Below are 27,625 nucleotides of genomic sequence, written 5' to 3' on the forward strand. Positions count from 1 at the left end.
TGTGTGTGTGTGTGTGTGTGTGTGTGTGTGTGTGTTAGGCGTCTGCTTTTCTTCCTGTGGAAAGAAGAAGCTCTGTAGCTTCCCTGAAACAACAGGTTGGGAAAGAGAACAGATTAAAAACTTTATTATTATAATATCAAGTGATACATTTTGTCTTGTTTTTCTTATTATTCTCTTGATGTCTTGCTCGTTTTCGGTTGGACGATGGTGTTTCCCAGCAACATGTGGTCAACCATAGTATCTAAAATGTAATATAGTATTAAAATATGACCAATATACCAATTGAAAAGGATTGGATGAGACTCCCTTTCACATTTATTGATCGCTGGCGTGAAAGCTGGAACGCTCGTATACGCTTTATTAGCTACACTTAGCTAATTCAGCTTAGCTCTGATTGAAATGTTGTCTCCATGTGGGTCATGATGCTTGTAATGGTCATTTTGAAGGTTTGTAGTGTTGTGTTCATGCTTTTTATATAAATAAGACATCCAAAAGGTTGAAGCCTTTAAAGAATTATCAATATTTCTACTAATAACTGACAGAAATGGTTCAAACATCTTGGAATAAGACAGAAAAAGGTCACGCTGGTGTATGTGATGTGACACTGTCATTGACAAATAAAACGGTTTTGATTGGGATTCTGATAGATCCCACATGAAAACTTTTTTTTTTACTCTGAGAGAGAGAGAGAGAGGGGAAGAAAAAAAAAAAAGGGCGACTTATCGCTCGCTGAAATGAATAATTGACGGCGTCTCCGATGAATAATTAATCAAACATTTGAATAATTGTTGTAGCTGTAATCTCGACAGACATTTGCATATCGGCGTACTCTTAATATCTGCCTCTGTATATGAGTTTACATCCTCTCAGGACACAAAGATGGAATTAAAAGATCTAACTTACATTTGCAGAAACCTTGTCCGGGCTTTTTTTTTTCTTTCCCACTCAGTCAGATCGCTCGACATGAACGGTGCATCAACCCCGGTATGATACTCTGCTGCTAAGAGAGAGAGCTTAGTTTGATAAATCTGCATCACATGTAACACTACAACATCAACAAACAGTCAGGAACTGCTTGTTTTTATAAGCTAAGAAAGGTTTTTTCTTTAATTTAAAGGAAAATTCTCACAAATTCATACTTTTTTACAACTATAATCCATTTAAATAAAGGCTCACATGACTAAAATGATCACACACATGAGTTCACACATCTCCCTTTAAAGTTGGGAGCTTTCACTTGTCTGCAGGTTCGTTTGCAATCTTGAAAAAATCAACTAATGTGGCTGAAATTTGGTGCAAAGATGAGCTGGTTAGATCAACAAGTGGGATGCCAGATCGTAGACGAAAACTCGGCTCCTATTTTTGTCGTTTTAGGCGTCATTACTCTCAGTTATGATAACATTTTAGTCACAATGTTTAACAAACCAGGAACACAAATAAAACCCACTCTAAAGCACTCTAGAAAGGTCTCAGTAGAGGTGCTTAAATATTGAAAAAGTGGAGGCATCCTGTTCTATCCCGACTGAGACAGTCCTCACTACAAATACAACAGCGTTTGTTTGTCTAATGTTGACTCATGTTTGTATTAAGGTGACAAAAATGACATTTGGCTAGCAAAAGAGAGCCACAGAACCTCGTAGCGAGGAGCTTCGGCTGGATGTTTGGGTCAACAAAAGCATTTGGCTACGACGCGAAGGAGCTCTGTTTGTTTCCTGTTTCTTTTAACCACGACCGGCCAAATGCAACAGCGCTGACCAATGACGTCGTCCTGCTAATTGAGGCGTCTTATTACATATAAAAACATAAGCATGTGTCGTTTTGCAAGACAATGATGTATTGCTTTGACTGAGTGCTTTACATTGAGTGTGATAAAAATCATAATTTTGCTAATGGAAATGATTTATATAGGAGTGAAATCATCAGTGCATTATCAGTAAGTCGCTGGGAAAAAAAAAAAAAAAAGGATCCCAAAGTAGTGTCCGAACACGCCACGTAACTTCCACTGAAATTCAGCCATCGGGGGGGTTTTTTAACATGTCATCCACCATCCGTCTTTTAACAATCTAATGAAGGCACATTATGTCATACAATCAGCATGTAGTACAGTAAACAAAACCAGACTTCCAAGGCTTCGCCTACGTCTGACCAAAACTTACTATCACACAGTGAATTGCCTCCAAACATGGCTAAAACAAGTGTGAGTTAGCTTGCGGTGTATGTGTGTGTGTGTGGTTGTGTGTGTGTGTGTGCCTAAAACATCACTAACTAAAAAAGTTTTTCATGAACTGTGGCAGAACTTTGCAGAGAAAAGTCAAGCTTTTGAACCTTTTGGCCTTTTTTCGATAAGACTCCAGAGTTTGCAGTTTGCTTGTTTGCGGTCTCTCAAATGTTTGCATTATTTTTCAGCGCTGCCTCACGCACACACATATATACACACACACACACACAAACATATCTATTTCATCCTCCGCTAAAGTTTATGGCCCTGTAGGACTTGGGAGAGAGAAAGTCAGTTCACGGTCTGCTGGATGCACTGTATACCTCCACTGCTCATTTTAGACATACCATCCTTTCCTGCATTGTCGTCCGCCGCGTTTGTTATCTTGACACTCAAAGGATTTTGGGGAATGTTGATATAAGCCGGCGTAGGAAGCAAATTACTGTTGTGCTCACCACTTCCTGCCATGTTTCTATCCTTACCAAGTAAAGCTATCACTCTCACCTCTCCCTATTTGACCATTTTTTTTTCTCCTCTCTCCCTTTTGCAGCAGTCCTTAAAAAACACAGACAAGAGAGAGAGAGAGAGAGAGAGAGAGAGAGAGAGAGAGAGGGTGTGTTGGTGTATATATGTGTGTGTTGGGAAGGGGAGTCAATGATTCGTCTTTTGATCCTGGCGTGCTTGTTGTCAAAAGCTGCCTGGATTGAAGAGACTGTTGGCCACAATTGACTGTGACAATTAGGGCACGATCACAGTCCCCGAGAGGAGCACTTAAAGGCTAATTTACATGTCACTTTGTCGAATTAAAAAAAAAAAAAAAAGAAAAGAAAAAAAAAATAGCGAGAGAAAAGATATTCTGCTTTTTTTTTTGCTCAGCCTCCCTCCCACCTTCCTCTTTTCTGTCTATCTCCTGTTTCTTTCTTTTTTTTTTTTTTTTTATTCCTCCATGCCTTGTAAACTGTAATTTGTACACTGCTTAGGGGGAACCTGGCAGAAGAGAGGCGACCGGCATTTCCATTTGAAAAGAGGCAATCACCAGGCCACTGCTGAGCCTATTGTCCGGTGGTGGGTGTGTGTGTGTGTGTGTGTGTGTGGGGGGGTGTGGAGGGAGGGGGGGGCGGCGGCGGCAATTTACAGGCGGAGAAGTTAACCTTCTGGCGAGGTATATTACACACCCGTATATACAGTATGTAGATGTCCTCGTGTTTGCTGATATACTGGGCCTGATACTGGGGGATTTTTTTATTAAAACTTGGATATCAGAAAGTCAGACTGGGTGTGATCGGGTTACCCAGCCTTAATTTAATTGCTCTCAAATGGTCCTGACCTCATCTGGGACGTCCCAGTCGGCTTTTAACGTGCGTCATGTTGTCATTTCTCAAGTTTGAGTGGCTGAATGAGTAAAAAAAAAAAACCTACGTTATTGTGATTCTAATGTGTCTACTGATGATGATGATGATTCCCTGGTTGGAAAACAAACGAGCCAATCAGAGCTCAGACGTCATCGTCTTATATATTATATAAGATCAGCAGCTGTACAGGTTGCTGCAGGTCGAACTCATATATCAACAAACTTCTTTTGAGTTACACAACAAATGTTGAGTCGACTGAGGATGATGACGGGACATGAACACAACGTCTGATTGAATAATGGAGTGAAATAAAACCAAGAAATGTGAAGCATCCTTCAACTAAACCACGTCTACCGCAGTCGTTATTTTATATTTTCATGTCAGATGGATGAACAGAGGAATAGTTTAATTGCTGTGTGGCAGATTGGAATTTCTTATTGTGGTATAAATTAATTGTTATATTACTGAGCTGAACATGTTTGTGTTGTGGCCGTAAAAACAACTCGATTACGTCATCGCTGCTTTGTTCATTCTGGTCTGACAACACTGCTGATATGATTGACAGTTCTCTACTTCACTGAGAGGAAGAATTTGACATTTTTTTTGCCACTTTTATGTATCAGTTTGTGAACGGATCAAACAAACTATGAATGTTAACTAGTGAGAGGTGGACTTTTGAACTTTGGAGCCATGCTAGCTGCTTCCCATTGCTTCCAGTCTTTAAGCTAAGCTACGCTAATCGTGGTAGTGGTACTGGACACAAGAAAATAATCTTTTTTCTTAATAATCTTGAGCTGGATGTTAGATCATACTGTTGCAGAGTTGTACATTGCTTAAATAGTTGTTGAGGTTGCACATATTTTCCAAAATCTTACAGCAAAAACAAGACTTTGCGTTTACAAAATGCAGCTCTCTGTGCAAATTCTGTGCAAATGTGGGTAATGCAGCTCAGTGACAACAAATTACGGTGCAAAAATATCATATTTTACCAAAATAATATAGAAGTTAAGCACTTAAAAATACCATATCAGCTCAAACAGACATGTTAACTAGTGAGAGGCAGACTTCTGAACTCTGGAGCCATGCTAGCTGCTTCCCACTGTTTCCAGTCTTTAAGCTAAGCGACGCTAATCGTGGTAGTGGTTTTGGACAAACTGCTTCTGACTTTTAAACAAGAAAATAGTCTTTTTTCTTAATAATCTTGAGCTGGATGTTAGATCATACTGTTGCAGAGTTGTACTACATTTTATACCTGCTATACATTGTTTAAATAGTTGTTAAATCTTACAGCAAAAACATGACTTTTGTTTACAAAATGCAGCTCTCTGTGCAAATTCTGTGCAAATGTGGGTAATGCAGCTCAGCTACAACAAATTATGGTGCAAAAATATCATATTTTTACCAAAATAATATAGAAGTTAAGGACTTAAAAATCCCATATCAGCTCAAACAGACATCCCTCCCCTGAGCTCTTCCTCATGGCTGAAGTTTCTTTTCTCCTGCTCTGACAGGCTGTTTGTGACAGGTGCAGAGTGTATGTGTGTGTGTGCAAGAAAGTGTGTGTGTTCGGGTGTGTGAAAGGACGCCCCCCCCCCCCCCCCCCCCCCCCCCCCCCCCCCCTCTCCCCTTCACCCTCCACCCACCCTCCACCACCACCCATCTCTTTTCCTCACACACACACACAGTCCTGCTGTCCTTTCAAAGAGAACATAGAGGGGACAGAGTGTGTACAGAAACAGCAGGTTGATGGGATAATGCCCATCATCTGTTGCACCGTGTCATTTCTGTGCTGCCGTAACCTGCTTTTGTAACGGTCCTGTACACACACACACACACACACACAAACACACACACACACACACCTTTTGACAGCACATATTTTGTCCTGTTTTATATTTAAATATTCTGTTTCTGTGTGTGCATGTGTGTGCAAAATCCAAGGTAGGAAATAAATTCTCACGCAATAGAGGGAGAAAAAACGAAATTTTAAAATATAAAAATATAAATGTACACAAGCCCACGTGTGTGTGTGTGTGTATGCATAGGTGTGTTTGTGTGCATGAGGTGTTCAGGCATACGTCAGCCTGCGCAGGGATTGTCGTGCAGCTCAGCCTGCTCACAATAATCATTTGAATAAATTCCCTCCTCTGCTGTGAATGACCTAATCCAGATTTGATGGTCATTATATGAGGCCTGTTTCATTATGCTGTAAACATACAGCAGAGATAATCTTAATCTCTGTAATGCCACTGTAAATGAGAATAGCACTGCTGTTGCACTAAAAAAAAACCCACCTCCGTTATTGTAGTTGTGTAACCTTCTCCTGGTCGTTCATTCTCATTTTTGTGATTTTTTTTACAATATTTGAGGTGTTTGGAGCCAATTATTATTCTCCTAAATCCCAGAAAACATACTTTTTTTTGTAGACTCTTGAGTTACTGATATGAGGTATCAGATTGAATGTAGGTTACTAATCCCAGCGATTGAGCTTTTAATTAATTGCACAGTTTTGTAATAAGGCAGGGAGGATTAGTGTGTGGACAGGTGGGCAGATTTAAACCTCACTGGGCCGGACACATGTTGAGACTGAAGGGAAGCCATCATCCTGAACAAAGAGGGATTTTTTTTTTTTTATTCCGTGGACATACTCCAAATGTCTGTGTACGTGCTACAAAAAAGGTTTCTATGCAATGCAGCCTGCATGTAACAATAACAATAATGCTGGGAAGTATCATTTTAGAAAGGGGTCAAGCTCATGTTGTTCTTTGATGGACATTATTGGACTCTTCACAGTGCTATAAGCTCTAAATAATACAACCATAACAGCTTTATTGAGCTATAATGAACCATCTCATTGATATCTGCTCGTCTTTAGCTGTGATTGGATCTTGGGAGTCACGGTTGCTTCAACCAAACACCTACAACAGAACATGAACATCACTTTTACTTCCAAGACCTCGAGTGCATGAAAGTAACTTCTCCCAGTTTGAAAATTGATTCACCACCGAGCTGAATAACAAAGACTCTCCGTTTTGAGTTTCTGAAAAAGTTCGACACAGTTTTGGAGACACTTGACCTTTATCCTGCTCTTATAAACACTTTTTTTTTTTTTTGAGAAGTTCACTGTAGCACCATCAAGGTTTCTGATGTTAAGTTACTCACAGTTTTCTCATTTCTTTTGTTTTTTTTCTATTATAAAGCCTGAGGAGATTATAGTTGTTGTCTGTTTACTCACTAGAAACCTTTTTAAACACATATTTTTTTTATAAAGTTGCATAAAACACATTGTAGTACTCTTAATATTCATTTGTATTCCACTGTACCATATCCTGTCCTTATTATTACTATTATTCTTACAACACATACTTCCTTATACTGTACATAGAGGCTTAAGTACAGTTAACCATCACCTCACATCATACACAACCTCTGCAGTGACCCGCCTACACACACACACACAGATACACACACTTTACCTCCTAATGAGTTCCCGACCCCACACACACACACACACATATATATGAACTGACAGGCTAACATACGGAGCACATCCCAGCACATTTACCTGTGTTTTATCTTCCTTCCATCCGGAGTTGTGGAGATGTGAAGCGACCCGCTGAGCGTCTCCACGGGAGGAAAGGAAGCAGATATTACAGAGAGCGAGAGAGAGAATTTATTCCTCACCTCACACAGACGCAGGTACAAGAGAGGTACAGTCTAGAAAAAGGAGAGAATGAAGGAGGAAATGAAGAGAGAGAGAGAGGTTAGGCTGACATTTGCTGGGTTTTCATGCCACCTCCAGTTAGAGAAGCTGAAAAAATTTGATCAAATATTTCCTACAATATTGCAATCACAATTTTTATGTGCAACAAAATAAATTGTGAGTGCACTGGAGAATAAATTGGGGAATACTAGCAAATAAATGATGTAGGCCGGGCACAATTTACCTGATGAATGGTGCAAAAGTCGCTTCATAACAGCTGAAAGGTAGCATTAGATGTCCTGAAATTTGTCCAATTCCTCCTCCTGGAAGATATGAGATGCTATTTGTATGAAATTACCTCGCAATAATTCAACATTTTGGGAGATACACTTTTGTTCCGAGTGAGATAATATCAGGATAGACCAGGGGTCAGGACATGGTTAAACTAGCTTAGCATAAAGATTGAAAGCAGGAGGAAACAGCTAGCCAAAAAAAATGACACCAACCACAACCACTAAAGTTCGCTAATTAGCACATTGCGCTTTGTTTGGTTATCCTTACACAAACAGATATGTTAAAATACCAATTTGAGGTTTTAGTCTAAAGTTGTAAGGAGGCTGCCAGATTTAGTACCATTGTGCTCATAAAAAGACCAAAAATATAATCCTGTGCTCACTGACCGCATCGTATCTGGCAACCCATGTTTAGCTAGTGACGCTGCACAGATACTGCCAATAAAATCATAAATTCTTGTTTTTAAATACTTCTTTCTGTATGTATTTACAAACAAGTCCTAACATGTTAATTTATGAGTTTTAATATGTCGGTATGTATGTTTTTTTACTTCACAGAGCCAAGATTCCCCCTACTTCCAGCCTTTATGCTAAGCTAAGCTAAGCTAGGTAGGTGCTAGCTAGCTATCACACAAATATAGGATTGATCTCATCTCATTCTTGGGAAAAAAAAAGCAAATAAGAATAATTTGTGAGTTAATTTGAGCTCATTCACAAAAAAACAACCAGAAAATAGTCCAAACATTCAGATATTTTACTCGTACACGTATTTTAGCGAGAAACAATATTAAAATGACTTCTAACTTTAACAAGAAGCCTTGATGTGATTTGACTTTCATGCCACTCATCACTTTCTAAGAAGAGGTGTTAATTTTGTTAAATAGTGGATGTCTCATTTTGGAACGAAACTCTTCATTTATCTCCAAATGTCAATTAAATTCAAATATAATCAAATATATCTCAATGAATTAAACATTGTGGGTAGCACGTTGGATGAGCTTTCACTGCTGAATGTGTGTGCGGCGTTTCGGGTCTCTCCCTCTTTCTCTCTCTCATTATAAGCAGCCTTGAGCATTATAGCAACTCCCTCTCTCCTTCCCCACACACACTCATGTTTGCCAAGCTCTGTGCTAGTTGTTAGTGGCCCCAAACAGTTTCACAGTACATTTAGGGTTTGATCTTCTGCTAGTGATACGATGGCGCAGTATGGCCCGAGCTGTCTGCTGCACACTGTGTGTGTGTGTGTGTGTGTGTGTGAGCGAACCATACAGATACAGACAGACAGACCACTTAAAGACCACCAGAAACTCATCTTTGTGCCGGCTGCAGAAGATAACATTAAAGAACTGTTGTTTGATTTCAGATTTACCACCAGACAAGACACAATTTTCCTTCAAAAGGAAACTCTGGTGAGAGCAGCATCTGGGTTATAAACAACAAGTTTAACCCTTTACCCCCCAATACGCCTGCATTAAAACTTTTGGATTGACCCTTGTGAGGAATTTGGCCATAAAGTCCAATTTTGAATCTAACAAGAGACCATAATAATGATAATCTGCTGATACATATTACATAATCATATTCAGGTACCTTTTCATAGTATTAACAGTTCGTCAAAGTACTATAGTGCCATCGTACCATTGGTAAAGTTAAAGAAAGAGCTCCATAAACAAAGAAATCCTCAGACTTAACCTTTGTTTTTTTATGACAGCCTCTAAACATGAATGCTGAAGTTTTTTTGAGGTGCAATAATGGTTAAGATGATGTTTCTCCAAGCAGGACAATTAAGGACTTCAGGTTTGTTAATGACTCAATTATAAAGCTTTTATCTAAAAATGAAAACTGTTCTCCGGTAGATAAATCAGTTAACAAATGAGCCTGGATTATTATAGTTGAAAGAAAATATCTCCATTTATTCACAGTCATACCTTCTATTTATTTCTACTTCCTATTATAACTACTTCCTGTTTTATGTCATATGCCCTCTGTTTGAACTTCTCATGAGTCTCTCACATGTTTTCATTTTTTATAACATTATGCTCACTTTAACATTTCATAAAACCTGGTCTAGATGTTTTTTTAATTTGCCAAAGACAGTTATAGAGTCTGTGTGTGTGTGTGTGTGTGTGTGTGTGTGTGTGTGTGTGTGTTAAAGAACTGTCTCTTTAACAAATATTGAGACACTGCAATGAAGTACCCCTAAAGCCAAAAACTAAACACAAAGCGTCCTGCAGCACAGACAGCAGGGGTTTTTAGTGCAGTGCTCCAATCAAGTTTTTGTCGCTTATTTGGGGGGGGCAAAAGGGAGGAGGGGGGGAGGAAAGAAGAGGGAGGAGCGTTTGGGGTTTGGTGGGGTTGTTGGGGTCCGTCTTTACAGAATTGTCTATCAATAGGTGCAGCCAGTGTCAGTAGTCCTTCTCATCAAACCGGGGCCTGACAAAGAGGCGGCGGCGCATGGGAAAGGGGCAGCAAGGTGAAACTAATGCCATGGATGTTTGATTCATCAGGGCCTCATTGTTGGCGGCCACGGCTGATTGTGAAGGTTCAGTCAAGCAAAAGGGGTGCGGAGTAATCAGTCGGATTTATGGTGCCGAGGGCCTCGGAGAGAGAGAGAGAGAGAGAGAGGAAAAAAAAAAAAAAAAAAAAAAAAGCCAGATAGAAGCTGTTTGCAGTGCAGCCGGAACAGGTCTGAAATACAACATACCTCATCTACAGAAACACAGGTTTAACATCTTCTTACTGCACTCACACCACGTTGGGGGGGAAAAAAAACAACTTGTTATTATGTGTAAGTTTCTAATACTTCCTTGGAAATTTGTCACATCTGGAAAACAGTAACAGTCACAATTTGGTGCACATACATGCATATATTGCACCCAGCATGCATGATTGACAGCTGCACTTACAGTATGAAAGGTTTTATATTATGGGGACAAAAGTAATGAGGGCATGAGATTTGCAGCTCTACTTTATTTTGTTGGGTAGTCTGCATGAATATAAGTACTTTTAGGTGAATATAATGTAGTAAAAAGTACAATATTTCCCTTTTAAATGTAGTGAAGAAGAATAGAAAGAAATACTTGAAGTACAGAACAACTGCCTCGAAGTACTACTCAGTTAATTTCCATAATTGCCCATTAAAAACATACTGTCTTGAGCTGTTCCCAGATGTTTTCCCCAATGAAGTTAAAATTCCTCCATCATGCTCAACCTCAGTTCATTATCTTCCTTTTCCTACATGTCTCTCTCTCTCTCTCTCTCTCTTCACCCTCCCACCTCATTTCACCCCTCTCCTGTGTGCCCTCTTCTTTCCTCTCCTCTCTATCTATCTCTCTTCCACCATCTCCCCCTTTTTCCTCGTCGAACCGCCTTTTCCCCTCCTCCTTTTTTCCTTCTTTCTTCATCCCTCCATCCACCTTTTCCCTGATTGGTCGCCGCGGAAGGGGGAAGACAGATGTAGGGCGAACAGCAGCTAAGCCGTTGTACTCTTAAGCCTAATGTGGAAGTTTTATATGCAAAGAGGTGAAGCAGGGAGGAGGGGAGGGAGGAGGATGGAGTTTGAACTGATTAGGATAATTCCTGCTTTTAATACAGCTGTCCCTCCAGCTTAAGGTAAACCAAATGTTGCCATCGGAGATTAGTGTACCTTGCCTGGTTATTAGCGACCCCCCCCTCCTTCCCGCTCATTCACACACACACACACACACACACACACACGTCAGAAACGTCTCTAAAGCCGCTCTCGCTGGCATTAATTTGAGAAAGAGAGAGGCGGGAAGGAGAACAGGAGGGGAGGAGGAAGAAAAGTATTGCAACTTGATCTTCTTCTGCACCTGTTGGGGAAATAGTGTGTGTTGGGTGGAAGATTGTATGTGTGTGTGTGTGTGTGTTAGTGTGTAATCTTGGTTTTTTTGTGCCGTCAGAGGAATTTTAAGGACAATCATTGTAAGTGATGACATTTGGGCTCATTCTCACTTCAGGATACGACTTCAGGGTTGAGTTACGGCGTGAATGTCATCGACGAAGGTCTTCACGAGTCTAATATTTCAACACGTTTAAATGTTTTAACTTAAAAAATATGAGAAATTACAAAGGTTTAATGTCACAATCCTAAAACTTTCATGACAGGAAGGGAAAAAATTGCAAAAAATTATCTATAATCTTTAAAGGTACTCAGACTAATTTGGTAGCAAAACAATTTATTGTAATATAACAAACAACAGATCCTAAAAAATGTGACCCTAATATAAAATTATTATAAAGACAACAAGAAGAAATTGATAAATAACAAACCAAATCCTTCCAAAAATTAGGAAATAAGCACCAAAATCCAAACATGTGCATGTGGACACTCTTGTGTGTGTGTGTGTGTTCTTGTGTGTGTGTGTGTGTGTGTGTGTGTGTGTGTGTATACCTGTGCATCTGTTCTGGCCCGTCAGTCGGCGAGCTCTCAACCGATCCTGCCAGTTGGTTTAATATCTTCACACTCTGGAGGAGAACAAAACACACACTTACACACAGAGTTTCTCACACTTGGCATCTCATGTCAAATATTATGTCACCCGCTCTCAGTCACGACAGTTAACGCAAACATTAGTAACTGAATACAGCAGACTTGGCTCAGGAATTTTATTTGAAATCCTTTTCAGTGCTTAAGCTGCTGAGTCTAATTCAGCTGTACTGAATTAAACAGTTAAACAGTCCAGAACTACAGCAGAGCAGGAGCACAAACGTCCAACAGTCCTGGATGTCAGACTTTCCCACCAGCGCATGAGGGCTAAAACTCCCAAAACTGTCCCCGGTGGAAACCCTAGAAATGTTCTTTTTGCCTCCTGTGCCGACCCAATTTCAACTTTTGATAAAGGGGGAACGTATCCTGCACGTTTCCAGGGCTCTACTGGAATATCTTTGCATGATATACAGTTAAAAAAACTCCTTATTTAGTTTATACTGACCCTTTATGAGCAAAAAACCCTGAAAACAGAGCTAGTTTTGCTAATATGGGAATGAAAAAGCATGGATGACAGCAAGAAGACTTTAGATTGAATGATAAACCAGACAGTATCAGTGTGGATATATCCATAACAACAAGCACTAAACTCTACTAGCTTCTGTGCAAGAGACATTAATCATTACAGATGAGTCGGCGGCCTCGTCCGCCATCTTTGATGTGTTGTAAACAAACACTGATTTCTGCAGCGTCATGTTCTGCACACTCAGGCGTCAACCATTGCCTAAACCGAACAGAGCAGCGTTGCCAGATGTACAATAAATATCATATTTGTTCAATAATGTTGCCCTCTATATGATGTACGATCAAATAATGCCCATAATATCCCATAATGTCAATCTGAATCTTGAATTAATTTGCCGACATGATCAGGATAGTACATCTGTGTTTATGCATTTCCTGTCATGTGACGTCTTTCCAGCCAATCAGACAGCCTCCTTCCATGCATCATATAACTGCATCAGCAATTTCTTATGTTCTTTGTAAGCAGTGTGGCTAGATTTGTTTCCTGAAAATCGCACATTTACGCCTGTTTGTTCTCTCGGTTATGACTTTCGTACGATAATTTTCAGCCTCTGTTACGATGCTTTAACATTTCCCATCAAGCAACGCTGGAACAGAGTATTTCCAGTAGGTGAGAACGTGTCTGCTGTGTGCTACATGTGTGAAAAGGGTGAAACCAGTTCAGCCAATACAGCTAGAAGCTCAGAGCTAAAGATCCAATATGACCAAAACAAAGGCTGTTACATAACCTGAAAGTCTGCAGCTTTCATGTCATTTTTATTTTACTCCTCTTCACCGAACATGTCAGTTGTTTCCAGACACATTATTCAATAATTAAATATAAGATTTAACAAGAGAACATTGATGAAAAAGCTTTTAGTTTAGTTTTTATGTGTTTTTTTCTAGTATTGGTTCAATTTTTCTGCCTTATTTGCACTAAAAACCCTTCAAGTTAGAGGAGTTGATGGAGTGGAGTAACCTCTTTTAAGCACTGGTAAGTTAAGTATTCTAAATACTATGTGACCTAGTTCTCACACGTGTACTGTAGCTGTCACAGAATCAACCCTAATTTCTAAAGCAAGCTACTTTTGACAAAAAAAAGGGAGGAGAAATCCTTTGCCTGGAGCATTTGAAGTGAACGTGTGAAGATTTCCTCCCAAATGAGATAACCGCTGACAACTGAAGCGACATCAAAAGGTACTCAATTAAAACAAATTATGGCAATTTTCCAGGGACAGTAGGTGTATCTTAACTCTTTGGCTGACAAAATGTTTTATACGCTTTAGGCTGATATATTACCTGATATCTTTAACTCCTGCTGCTATGAATACAAAGCAGACAATTAAAACTCCCAGTTAGTTCCTGGAAGTGGTGACTATACATGCAAACTTTGGTCCAGTTCAGCATCAAAGTGAGTCAAATATGTGATGTATAGTTTTGTTTTGTTTTTTGCTTTATGCAACAAAACAGCCAGACCTGAAACCCAATATTTAGTTGGGACACATCAGGATTAGATTGGATCTGGTTATTTTCAAATTTTATTTAATAAAGGAATGTCTGTCTTTGTGTCTCTGACCGTGCCAGTTGTTTGCGTAATGCCTGGTGGGAAGACAGAAAGAAAGCCAAATTCTTGCATTAGATGAAGGAAAAAAAAACAAAAACCTTCACCTTCAGGTCAGGTCTTTTGGTTTTTCGCAGTAGCGGAGAGGTTAAACTGGGTCGGAGGTGGGGGCTAAAGATGTGGGTATGGGCTGGGAGTTGTAGCTGTGCAGAACCCTCTGGTGGTTTCATACCATAAAGTTACACTAACTGACTTTATGACCACCTTCACTGCCGCTTTATGATCTAAAAAAATAGCGTAATTCATGCTCAGTGGATGCAGAAACACCCATCGTGAATAGAGGAAAAGAAGCCAGAATAAACTCTTTCAATGTTGATTATTCAAATGATTCATTTCAGCAAGATAAAGTAGTATCACAGAGCAAAAACTAATGTTTTACATCAAGTATTTTGCAGCTAGTAAGTGCAAAACCTACCTCGAGGCAACCACGACATGTCAGAGAGGTTGACTGGACCTGTCGCTTGGTCGCTAACAGACAACAGTGCTGTCACATTCAGGAGGATTTCACTGGATAAAAAAAAAAAGGTAACAAGAAACAAACAAGAGCAGAGAGCTCTAACACGCTTCACTGACACATAGAATCACAGAGAAGTGAACACTCAGCCGTCAGAGGTGATAACACCGTTCATTTCTGCCTCCCTGACATGTGAAAAGACGGTTCATTGGCTAATGCTCAACAATAATACACCACACACACACACACACACACACAGTTATATGCTACATGAAGGTCAGAGGGCAGAAGAAGAGAGAAATCATTACAGATACTGACCCACACAAACGGATGATTACCACGACGACGGCAGCAGCAGCGGCGGCGGCGATGCTGCTGCGTGGATCGATGCGGAACGATTCGCTCCATTATCAGGGTTGGATAGTTGGACAACATACTTACTATGTGTTAAGTAAGAAGATAAAAGGAGATATAAAGAAAAACATTAATAGACTGAATAAAAAGTTGAAAGTTGAGGAGTTTGTGACAGTTTAGCATGTTTTTGGGTTTATCTGCAGCCTGTCTGGGGGGGAAACAAACAATCAGGAAGTCATTTAAAGGATAATTCCAGTGTATTACAATATGGGTCTTATTTTCATACTTCTTGCCATCATTTCGTTGTACTCACCGCAGTAATTGCTGAGATGTGGTGAACACAGAGATGCCGCTACGACAGGCCTGTCGGGCCGAGAAACACGAGAGAGCACAAGAAACAAGCCGACAGATCAGTCAGATTATCTCAATCTCTTTATTAGGAGGTGAAAGTGAAAGTGAGTGCACCTGTGATGTCGGTAATTATCCCTCAGTGCACTGGAAAACTGCACACAACTACATTAAATATTGTATTTTAAAGGTTTTTATTAATTTAATTGATGGTTGATTCAAGTGTTTTCCACTAAAAACAAATGAAAGACTCTGTATTCCTCCATCAGACTTTTTATTTTTTTGGTGTCTGGAAGGGATGAAAGGTCAAAGTTGAACCACGCTGTCGTTCTGTAAACTGTGATGGATGTTTACAACATACAGTTAAGGTTATTTTACTGTTTGTCTTCAATTTTTCTTCCAAAACTGTTTGTTTACAACCTGTCTGCTTGTGTTTCTTGTCTGTTTAGCTGCATTTAGCAACTACACTGCTATTATTACTGATAGAAATGTAGCCAAAACTACTAAACCTATGTTATAATAGAGCAGAATGATCCTTTAACCCCAAGAACTGCTCTTGTGGAGCAAATCAGCAGCCAAAAGCAGGACTGTAGCTGTATATATATATATATATATATATATACACTTCTGGTCCTATTCCCTGATATCTGGGATGCACTTTTCCTGTTCTGTTGTTCTCATTACTCTTTGTTTCACCACGTCCTTGTTTACATCCTAATAAGTAAATCTGACTTGACTTGCACACAGTTCCAGTCGAGCTAAGAGGGAGCAGAGGCGCGATGGCTACAGGCGGGTCAGCGGGTTAATCACACTTGACTCGGAGCTCATTGCGATTGTCTGGACCACTTTAGACGTCGAGCGAAGACCTTTCAGCGGAAATCCCATTAACCTGGCGAAAAGACCATTTAAACACGGTGACTGGAGAACCGATTAGGTTCAATTTGAGATTCCCGCTAAGCGGTGCATGGCGCTCAGCCAGAGTGAGCGTTGAGATACAGCGAGCGTGCAGCGTGTGTGAACTTAACCCGGGCCTGTAAGGTAACTCAGCGGGAAGACTATGAACACAATAACAGCATCTTCCCTTCACATTTCCTGGAAGCTGACAAGTGTGTAAAGAAAACATTAAAACATTATTATTTGTCTTAAAAAGAAAATTTAACTGGTTGAGATGGAGATTAAATGTTTCTCCAACCTTTTATTTCAAATAAAGGTAGAAATAAAGAGGAACAGCACCAGAAAGAACAAGGAGACGACATCTAGTGCTGCGTAATAATTCACGCCGTCCCTGAAGGATGTGTGCCGACGAGCTCAAACATCATCTAAAGCTCAAAGTTTGCACCACTGCTCATTGCATTAAGGTTAACGCAGAGACGAAGGTAAGCGAAGGAAGGGGGGGGGGGACTTCATGCGTGTTTTCTTACACGACAATGATCACACGTCACATAGCATCGATGTGACATGGAATAATGCAAAAGGGGTAAAAAAAGGTATGCTTGTATGCTAATATACTAGAGCCTTTTTCATCCTTAGTGTACAAAACAGGTCTTACAATGACACACAGAGCAGCAAAAGTTTCTCAGAAGCAAATCTTTTGTCATTTTCCACTGACTCAACAGCCTTTTTTTTGCATTAAAAGCAAAAAAAACAGTCTAAAAATCATCAAAAAGACATAAATCTCCTCTATGGTAATGCATTGCTTCATGCTCTGCCCCAGAAAGAAGTGCAAAAAAGCTGGCAAACTTTTTTTGATATCACATCTTTACAAGTCAGTCGATTGCTTCAGAGTGCGGCGGGGTCCCTCGTTCATTTTGCATTGATGCTGAATGTCTAATTTAGATACTTGCTCTGGCCTACTTCATCAAACGACTGCGGGGTTATAGGGTTATGAGGTTTATAAAAGATGAAATGGTCAGATATTCACCGTTTGAAAAAAAGAAGCGACATCTACAGCGCTTTTTATAAAAAATAAGAAGTTGTGTAAGAGATTGATATTCCTTAAATTTAAAAAGGGAATTTGCTGTTTTTCATCGGGAGTTAGAAACACTGTACGAGCTTTATAGATGCTTTAAAGATCCCCTCCTGACATGTTTTAAGATGTATATAAAATACTTTACTTTGAATAATAATTTGTGTCTGATATGTTTTTTCCACACACACACACACACATAAAAAAAAGTTAAATTATCTTGTTAAAATCCTTAAAAATGACATCTTCTCCTCCTCCCTCATTAAAAATTCAAAAATATATGAATATGCAAATATATTTCATGTCTAAAGTTTCCCTGCTGGACACATGATGTCTCTTACTTCACTGTAAAGTCCATCCTCAGTGCACTGGAGGCTGAATATTGGACCAGAACTGGCTTCAAAATCGTGTTAATTTTGTCAGTAATTTTTAAAATTAGTCTTAGTTTTACTCCTGTTTCAAATATCCTTGTTAGTTTTTATCTTACTTAGTCAACTTCATCCTGTTTTTTTGTTCTAGATGACTAAAAGTCTGTGCATTTTAGTCTTTTTTCGCCATCAGATTATTTTGAAAATTTCAGTCAATCTAGTCGAGCCAAAACCAATAATTTTAGTCAAATATTTAGGCAAATATTTCTTATCATTGTCTGATGAAAAACAGGTCGAATGAACGCAGCTTTGCAGAATGTGTCTGGTCTGGTGATGGCATCAATTTAAGGAACATATCCAGACATGAAACATGAACATGAACCAACATGACTCAACAACTGGGACCCAATACTGTCTCTAAAACTATTATAAAACAATAAGAGAGCTGTAAAAACAATAAAACATGCCCAGAGTACGTGACAAACTTACCTTTCTGTTCTGAACAATGGAAATATAAGTAATTAGCCTTATAAGATTTAAAAGAATACTGTGCACACACCAACTGCAATCTGCTTACATTAAAAAAATAAAATAAAAAGATCTGAGGTCAATAAAATTGCTGTCTAGCAAGCTAGTTCACATGGCAGAAGACAAGGTTTTCTAGAATAACAACCGTGCTAAGGAAAGGTAACGTTATCCACTGCTATTTTAATCAATACAGCTGTCTACACAGGCTGGGTGACGGCTCGTGTTTCACTCGCACTTTATACACGTAAACATGACCTGAAGTCTATTTTCCTTTTCATGTGTACAGTCACTGCGTGCGTATTGGGCTCTGAGTGCTTCCAAACATGTGGTGACCTACAGTCAACATTGCACCTGAACGCCTCATGTGTAGACGCACAGACGGAGCAGTCGTTGCCGCTGCTGCTCCGCTAACGTGCTGCTCAGGCTACGTCTCCCGTTGAGTCTATAATATTTTGTTTCCTCTTTTTTGTCAAAGAAAATGAGGAGAGATTTTATTTTGTAAACTACATTTTAGTCTTTTTTCATCACTAATATTACATGTTGATATAATCACAGTTAGCGTAAGTTGGTGCCGTCACAAATCATGCTAGTAGGTCCGTTCCTTCAAATTTGATTTTCAGTGAGCTCAGAGAAACTTTCCACTTTCAGCAGATGAATGTAAACACAGCCTTCATGTGTCAAACTCTGCACATTCATGACTCTGCACAGTGAACCTCAAAACATTCAACAAGAAGAAAAACATGATTTTGGGTGGAAGGGGGGCTTTAAAGACTTGCAAAACTGATATACATTAAAGGATATCTTGTCTAATATGGGCTCAGGTAAGCATGACAATAATTCAATGAAGAATGAATTCAGAAGTTATTACTGAAGATAAAATATGCTAAGAAAGAAACAAAAAAAACTGACTTTTAATGAGTTCTGGTTAAAGTGGAACCTTCGTCATCTGTGATGTTCAAATTAGGAATCAGTAGCAAACATAAATACTGCAGCTCCACACTAGAACATACATTAAAAACTCTTCAAAATCATACTGTTGTTCAAACGTCCTGTCAATGCTCTGCTTCCTGTCTGTCACCTGACATCCAAAGCCCTGTAAATAACTTACATTAATCCTTACAAACAAATCTTTAGCCCCAGTTTGACCCTCCGAAGAACCTGAAGAGACCTGTAGTCCAGTCATCAGTCTGTACTGATGTTTGACACAGTATATCTGTTGCAGTTTGCAGTTTACAGATACAATTTTCACCTCCCAAACTCCCCGCAGGGACGACTAATCATATCAAATCTGTTTGATATTTGCGAGGAATCCGAGCCAAAGTGGACAAGAGTTTAAACTCAAACAATATAAACTACAAAAGAAAAAAAAAGAGACCTTTTCTTGTTCAAGTATGCAACACAACCTTCCAAAAGCCCTGCCGCAATTTAAAAACCTGCTTTTATCTGTTCCTGGCTTTATAAAGTTTGTCTTCCTAGGGGATACTTCAGGGACACTATCTCGTATCGCGCCAAAGGTTTGACACTTTTATGTCTACTTTTAAAATAAGTGATTGGAGTAAGTCTAAATCCCACTTTTATTGTCTTGTGAGGTGTTAAAACCGGACAGAATCATCTTTTCTAATTAAAAAACAAGGCTGACGTGTTAATTATTTCCATTAAACGTGACTTTACCTGAACACGTACATGTAAACGAACAATGACAGCACCCCATGTGACTTCCTTTCTACATAATCAAAGTGAGGTGTGTGTGTGTGTGTGTGTGTGTGTGTGTGTGTGTGGGAGTGGGGGGGTCGATGCTGGTGTGTACGCGAGGCTCTGACAGCCTCGACAGTTGGGATGGGCGACTGCCAAGCTGCTGCTAAATATACACAGGGGTCAGTCTCTGGCAGTTCCTCAGCTTTGTCAGAGCTGCGCTTCAGGTTTTCTGATAAAAGGGGTTTCTGCTCGCTGAAGTCAAGTGACAGTTGTGACAGGGGAGAGGTCGCGGGTTTGGGACCTCTGTGTGTGTGTGTGTGTGTATGTGAAGACCTGACCTGTCGGAGGTTGATAGGCACTAGGCGATGGGGAAGGGGGGGTGAGGGGAGGGGGGGTGGGAGTTGTCACAGAGGTCCCCAGATATCCAGCCAAAAGGACTGAGGTTCTGTGTTTCTTTCCTGCCTGGGATTTGTGGAGGTTTTGTGTGTAAGTGTGTTGCGTTCACACTACAAAAAGTATCCGCTTTAGTGAGTTATTTATCTTTAATATCAAAAACCAGTCCTGAAATTGTAGATTTTTTCTGGTCAAATTGAGCTCTGGGAACCTGTGACAGGTATTTCTCACATTTTTTTTTACATTAAATCAATTAATTAGTAAAATGTAATTAATAGATTAATAACCAGTGACTGTCATTGTAGTTGGAGCCCAATTTCCAAAGCAAAGGTATTTTATTTAATGAAAAGTCATTTAAATAATCTTGTTTAAACAGTTCCATGTCTCCATTTGAAGCAAGCAGAACTATCTCATTTAAGCAGTTTTAATATGTCAAAACCATCATTTTATACAAGATTATTAAAACCTGCAGTATATCCATGTTTGATTTGTCTGGCATTTGTTTAGTTTGACACCCAGCGAGGCTGAACAGACACAGAAAATAGCGCCATCTACAGAAACTAAAAATCTGAAAAGCCAAGAAAGAAGATATCACACATGTAGTTTAATTAACAGGTGATTTTTTTTGAGGAGAGCAGCACAGAAACGGGCGAGATTAACACTTGATGGTTGGACATTTTTTGCAGCGTGCCTCTGTGTGTATGCATATGCCTGTGTGTGTGTGTGTGTGTGTGTGTGTCAGCAGAGCATTGATGAACTCAGCACAATGTTGAATGGGACTGTTTTGGCAGCTGAGACAGCGGGGCCGAACCTGCGGGTCAGAGATAAACGCCCCTTGCAGCTCTGAGCCGGCGAGAGGACGTCCCATCAGAGACGGGGAGAGAGCACAGGAAAACAGCTCGCCGAGGGGGCAGCGACAGTGACCGAGAGGTTACGCTCACGGGCCTGTGAGCGGAAAGTTGTTGGTTGAAATCCCAGAGCTGCATGGGACTCTCTCTTCCCTCCCTTGTTAAGAACCGTGAAGATAGATGTTTCTGAAGCGACAGCTCTTTTTAGCTAAAATATTCAGTCTGAGTGCCAGAAAATTCCAGGTAGGCCTGTTTTCTGCAGAGTAGCATTCAAACGCCTCTGAAATTAGCATTTATAAGAGGACAGCAGCTATTTGCAGCCCAGGTTTGATTACAGGTTTTGCAGACCTGCAAACAACAACAGTCCTTTAAGGTCTCAGCAGCTTACTACTTATTGCAGGACATCTCAGCATCTATGCATGATGTCTGATGTGGACAAATCTACACTTGCACGCTGGAAAACTACCCAGGAAGTGCATGAAGCCATGGAAAGCTGTGTGTTTCTTTGCAACGAATTGGCTCCAAATCGCTGACAGACAAGCCGATCGACAGGTGTTTGCAGCTGGAACGACTGCAGACACAGTTGCTCCAACTTTCATGATGTATAGGTGAAGTATTTGTAAGCTGCATTGATCTTATTTTGGAGGAAATTGTGCATAAAAAGGCTTACACAAAGGACATTTCTACCCTTCCTTTCAATAAACATAAAAACACGTCCTCCAATTAATGCCAGATACTGTAAGGAGAGGTGTAAAAATTGATATTTGTATATATAATTTATACATTAATGGTGTTTTTTAATAAGAAAACAACAACTACATGTGTTCAAATTAAAATCAATGTATGGCTTTACACAGAGAAATGTTACATATCAGTAACTGTAAGAAAGGAAAGATCCAATTAAAGTTGTGTTTACTTTTAAAGGTCATCATCATGATCTTTTTCCTTTGAGTAGGCATCACTTTATGACTCACCAAAGGTTGAGAGAAACGCCGCTTAAAAGCACAGCGAACATAAACGAACTTGAACCTGTGATGCAGTCACCAGGAAGCGGCCTAATCACCGCGAGGAAACGATAAGGTTGGTGCTTGATGTTTGCAGCAGGAAGCCGGGCGGAGGTGACCGCTCCGTTTAAACACGCAAACCTGCCAAGATTCAATCTACTCTTGTTTTTCCTACGCGAGAGGCCTTCTCAAGATCAGAAAAAAAAAAAAAAAAGGACCTTGGAGAATCACTGACTGGAAGCTTGGAGCTGCATTTAGGAAGGAAGTGAGAATACGGTATGATGGGCAGACAAAGGTTATTACTTCACTGTATAAATGGAAGCTGTATGATCGAGGAAGGCTTTGCTTAAAACAACTGAGCTCAGCAGACCCTCGCAGGGTAAACTGAGGTAAAACAGAGGAGTGACACATTTCTGTGGCTTCAACTGTCACTTTGAAACCTTTTTTTTCCCCTTTTTATAATAAGGAATCCTTGGCCGCGACAGCTGAAAAGTTGCTGTTCCGCAACTGAACATGACCTCTGTCCTTTACTTAAGTGGAACACGTGAAGGGAAGTTCTGCTTTGGCTGTCAGTCAAGGTTCAGATTATTACTTTATATCTTCTTATAGTCGATTTCTGCAATGACAGCAAAGACAGCAGCTGTTAAACCATTTGATACTGGCAACTTCTCGTCTGTCTTATACATGACGGACGGCGGAGGCTACCGTTCCTGAAACGAGGGAGGTGTTGAGACCCGATGATTGGCTGCTAAAAGAGACGACGAAGGTGAAAAGTTTAAAAAAACCTGCTCTTCCAACAAAATTTTGTCGTCCACGTTTTCCTGATTCCAGTGACTCACGGCTGTTGTGAACACAAACTGAGACACTGCAGTGCACCTTCTGACAGATTGCTGATAGTGAATCCGAAAGAAAAAGCTGCTTTGTAAAAAAACAATAGAGGCGAAAGAGCTCCAGCTGAGTTAAACTGCCTCCTGCAACGTTATTCTTTTTGTGATTCAGACAGGTTTGATGTTGCTCACTCATGGCATACAGTTGGAAAGGTAACTGTGCAGAAATAACAACATGTAATTTGATATATTACTATCTATGAACATGACAAACAACCACTACAGATCAAGTGTGCAGGAGTTACATCCCTGCACCTGAGTGATGTGCATAAAATTACACCTCCTCCATTATCAGATTAGTAGAAATATGACAGAAACATCTTGAGAAAAAGACTCTTTTCTCTCAGCAGCTGCACCTTCAGGAGCCGCATACAACAAGCCTGGAGTTTAACAAGGAAGCTCCGAGGTACAAATAAATGGGAGTGTAGAGCAAGGGGAGCAGCTGAAAAACTGCATACCTGCACAGCAAATCTCTCCTCAGTAAATAACCGTTAGGAAAAAAAAAAAAAAAAAAAAAAAAAAGCAGAGCCCAGTGTGCAGCAAATAAAGAAGCACAAACATGTTTGGAGGAATAATCTGACTGCCACGGAGGGCTGCATTACACCTTTCATCTCGACGTTAGAGAGAGTGGATTTGGCTTTCCATCACGAGGACAACACAAACTAACGCGGCGAGAATGGAGCGAAGGTTTGATCTTCCCCGCGGAGAGAGGCCGCATCCGAGCAGTTAGCAAAATGAATTGAATCAGCGGGATTAACGGCACCTGTAAAGACCTGTCAGGCAGATTTACAGGCCCCGCTGATAAGCTGGCGGCGAGGGATAAATACGCCTGGTGTCCCGTCGGCTGCCAGCCAGTCAAAGGAAAAAACCGTCCACCCCTCCCGCCTCCCCTCTCCCGGACTCTCTTTCGTTTTTTCCCTCCCACCCACCCCCCCCCCCATAGCTGCAGACACCTCCACCTTTGATAAGGTAACATCAGTCTTGACTCGGGCTGCAGAGGTGAAAGCTGACTGCAGGATGGTGGAGACACGCTTTCAGGGTGATGAATGCGGTCGGAAAACAGGCGGACGAACCATGTGTGTGTGTGTGTGTGTGTGTGTTGACGCCTGTTTGGATATCAAAGGTGAACACACCCTCGCTGTCAGGTGGAAACCTTGTATCATGGAAATGTCGGCTTTTTCAGAAGCCTTAAAAAAAAAAAAAAAAACTGTTTGTGGATGTCACATTACTTTTTTTTTGCGGTGTTTTTAAAGATTTTCTACACCCAAAGGAGAATGTGGTAATAATGTTACAAACAGGGCTGAAGGCATCAAGGTCACGTCCTCAATATTGTTTCTGAGATTTGGGGAGACATTTAACAAGCTGGGGAAGGAGTTTACATCCTACAATTAAACACGTAGTGAAATATAAACTATTTTAAAGCTGATATGATATGTTTTAGACTACACATATTAACATTCGACTGCCAAGAAATTGTACTTCTTGGCAGCGTGGCGAAGGCTTTGAAACAGGATTCGGATCATCATATAGGGGAACAGATTGGAAAATATTGTGGAAAACCCTATATTTAAAAATATAAAATGTGGGATTTTTTTGTGTGGCTGTGGTTGTAATGGAGGAACGATACATCCAAGCTTATGTATGTGCCTGTACTGTGTGTTCAGGGGTTTCGACATTAATGTATACGTCTTTGTTGGGTGTGTGTGTGAAGACAACAGCTGTCCTGATCCGTCCGGAAGAGAAGAGCTGAAGCTGAGATGCTTTGCCAAAGTTGGTTCCCATTGGAGCCAACGAGCACAAACCAGAACCAGGAAGCTCAGCGTGTCTTAACAAGATGGTATGTTGTGTACTTCAGGCATTAATGTGGCTTTAGATGAATCATATCAACATTTTGGCCAAATATTCCCTACCTACAAAATAAATAGTATTGCTCAACCCGTCAAAGAAAGACTGAATCATTAAAGTTATCACTGAAGTCATCACTCATCGAAGAACAGACCCACCTCTGTCTTAAATATGAAACACGTAGCCGCATGTTCCTCCTGCTGCAGTACGTGACATTTAGAAAGGGACTTTTTCATAGAGCGAACGCCGACTCTGTCAAAAGACAACTCCCGCTGTAACAGTCACTCTGAGGTCATGTGAATCAGTGACAAGCTGCAGAGAAAAAAAAAAAACCTCAGCACTGTGGCACTCAGGGGTGTTTCTCCTCTTTCTCCCAGCTCTCTATCCCCTCTCCACTCTCTACACGGATATAAGAGCTGACATTAAAACTGTATATATAAACTTCAAGGGTGAAAGACCATATATATATTCACATTTTTCCCATATTTGTGTATATTTTTATTTTTGGCGTCCATAGGTCTCCTATGGTTTCACTCTTCTTCAGCGTGTTTCTCAAATAACAGCAAATATTTACCATTTGCTCCCATTGGAACAGATTTATAATAACGAAGGTGGCGGATGAAAAGTCCACCAAAGAAGAAAGTGGACACCGTTCTGAATAAAAGTGTTTCCACTGTATCCCTTGATTAGTAGAGTTTTGGACTAAGATCAGCCTCTTAGTTGTGGTGATTTCACTTGTGCAGGAGTGTATCCTCCCAAAGCTGACATAAAACCTTCACCTCTTCCCACAGCTGGACCTGTTCTTGTGTGGCCGACCTCTCTCCGCCGGCACCTCGCGGAGCTTATTTCTTCACAACAACTTTCGAAAAAAAGATACGACTCGATGAAAACTTATTGAGGTTGGTTTACGCATCAAGGGTAGAAAACGCACCTCCGAGTCGACTGTAATTGAAAACATCAGTTCAGTACATTTACAAGAGGACTGTAAAAAGCTCTCCTGGCTGTGACATAACAGAGCACAGGGGGATAGCATATCCTGCCTGTTTGTTTAAGTATGTGAAAGCAGTTTATGATGGTCAGTTACCGAGTCCACCTACTCCCTGTGATTTATGCCCGCCGTGCAGCGAAGCTTCCTGCAAGGAGGGATTGAGATGCGACAAGCTGCAACCATCTACGGTGACCCGGGATGGAGTCCAGTGTCGGCATGTAGGCCACGTCCCTGGTGAACATGTTCTCATGGTGAGGTAATCCATGATGTCACCGCTGAGAGCTGCAGGTGGAGAACGGACAGGGGACCAAAAAGAGCATGAGTTTCTTTTTTTTTTTTTTTTGCACATGTTTGCTTTCAAAACCAAAGCACAGAGAGCTGGCTCACAACAGCAACTGTTTTTTTTTTTTTTTTTTTTTTTTTTTTTTTTATTGCTGTCAGGTTTGCTGTATGACTTAACGTTTACATGGTTGTTGGGCGTCTTTTCCGGTTGGATAAATCCCAACTCATCGCTGCCGGCCAAAATGTGATGTTTTGTTTTTCCTTGGGATTTTAAAGTGAAGGTGATGTCTCATAAGTTTCTGATTTATTTCAACTTTATTGATGGAGACAGACAGTTTAGTTCATTGAACTGTCTAGTGTAGAATAGGATAATCTTTATAGCCACAGGATGTGGACGCCACGAGGGACATCTCAATCCTATAGAGTACAATATTTTAGACAATAGTGTTCTTTTACCTCTGTAAAAGTTAGGAGGGGGCCCTTTCCTGTTTCAAAATGGCAATGTCAGCCGTGCACAAAGCCAGGTTCATACAGAAATGGTTTTCCCATTTTGATCTGGAGTGACTGGCCCGCACAGAGGCATGACCTCAAGCCCGTCCGACACCTTTGGGATCGACTGGAACGCCGACCGCGAGCCAGAGCTTATCACCCAACATCAGTGTTGGACCTCATCGATGCTTTTGTGAATGAATGGGAGCAAATTTCTGCAGCTGGCTTCCAAAATGTTGAGAAACATCTTCCCAGAAGAGTGAAGAAGCAGCTGATTAATGCCCGTAGTTGAGATTTTTGGAGCAATGAATACTCAGGTGTCAACATATCTTTGGCGTACGTTTTCGTATTTGTAACTTTTTTAGAACTTAATTTTTATTTTTACCAGAAATGGGTTTACTGAGCGCAACCTTTTGGCTCTTTCTTTGCCTCTTTAAGCCAAAGAAACCTGTTACGACATGTCTTTTTAAACAAATACGAGTTGAAATGACTGAATACAATTCTCAGGAATTCTGGTGTAACTTTTGAAGCTACATGGTTTTCCCAGTAATGGCAACAATAAAACAGTTCCATCATCAAGGCCTCTCTCCACAGCAGTGCTGTGTCCTGTGGAATCCTCCCAAAATAATCACAAAATGAAATAAAACTTGAATTTTCATGACAGCATGCTGTACGTCATGTAAATTAAACGACCGTACTAACAATCCACTGGCTTGGGTTTCACCTAAAGCTGCATGACGAGTACCTGTGTGTTTGAAACGGCGAGCGAAGCTTAACATGCTGAACCCTCAAAGGACCATCATGTGGATACATGGGTATTGTAATTCCACCAGAGCATCGCTGGCACGGCTGCACTCTTCTCAGAGCTATACAGTTTAGTGTTTACCCGTATTCCCTACTGGTCTGGAATATTATATATCTGTAAGAGGTAATGTTTTTCAAAGCCATGACCAAATGTGTTTGGATTGGCCACAG

General features: G+C 40.5%; 2 long non-coding RNA genes across 7 annotated transcripts in view; both read right to left on the reverse strand.

Moving 5' to 3' along the window:
• Window positions 1-940: 940 nt before the first annotated feature.
• The window catches only part of LOC121891896, a 363,049-nt gene continuing 336,364 nt past the window's right edge, over window positions 941-27,625 (reverse strand). For 4 of the 6 annotated variants that reach the window (XR_006094221.1, XR_006094217.1, XR_006094220.1 and 1 more), the window contains 4 exons: window positions 11,981-12,054; window positions 7,518-7,596; window positions 7,136-7,287; window positions 941-1,000 (listed from right to left, as the gene is read on the reverse strand). This is a non-coding gene — a long non-coding RNA (uncharacterized LOC121891896). Of the gene's footprint in view, window positions 1,001-7,135; window positions 7,288-7,517; window positions 7,597-10,270; window positions 10,306-11,980; window positions 12,055-27,625 lie in introns of all 6 variants that reach the window. The other 2 variants (XR_006094222.1, XR_006094218.1) reach the window with 2 other exon arrangements.
• Window positions 14,617-26,215, reverse strand: LOC121891898. The gene is made up of 5 exons (XR_006094223.1): window positions 25,976-26,215; window positions 25,050-25,203; window positions 15,323-15,372; window positions 14,974-15,095; window positions 14,617-14,708 (listed from the first exon to the last, which is right to left on the reverse strand). It is a non-coding gene; the product is annotated as an uncharacterized LOC121891898 (long non-coding RNA).

The sequence above is a fragment of the Thunnus maccoyii genome, chromosome 24, assembly GCF_910596095.1.
Source record: "Thunnus maccoyii chromosome 24, fThuMac1.1, whole genome shotgun sequence".
NCBI classification, from domain to species: Eukaryota; Metazoa; Chordata; class Actinopteri; order Scombriformes; family Scombridae; genus Thunnus; species Thunnus maccoyii.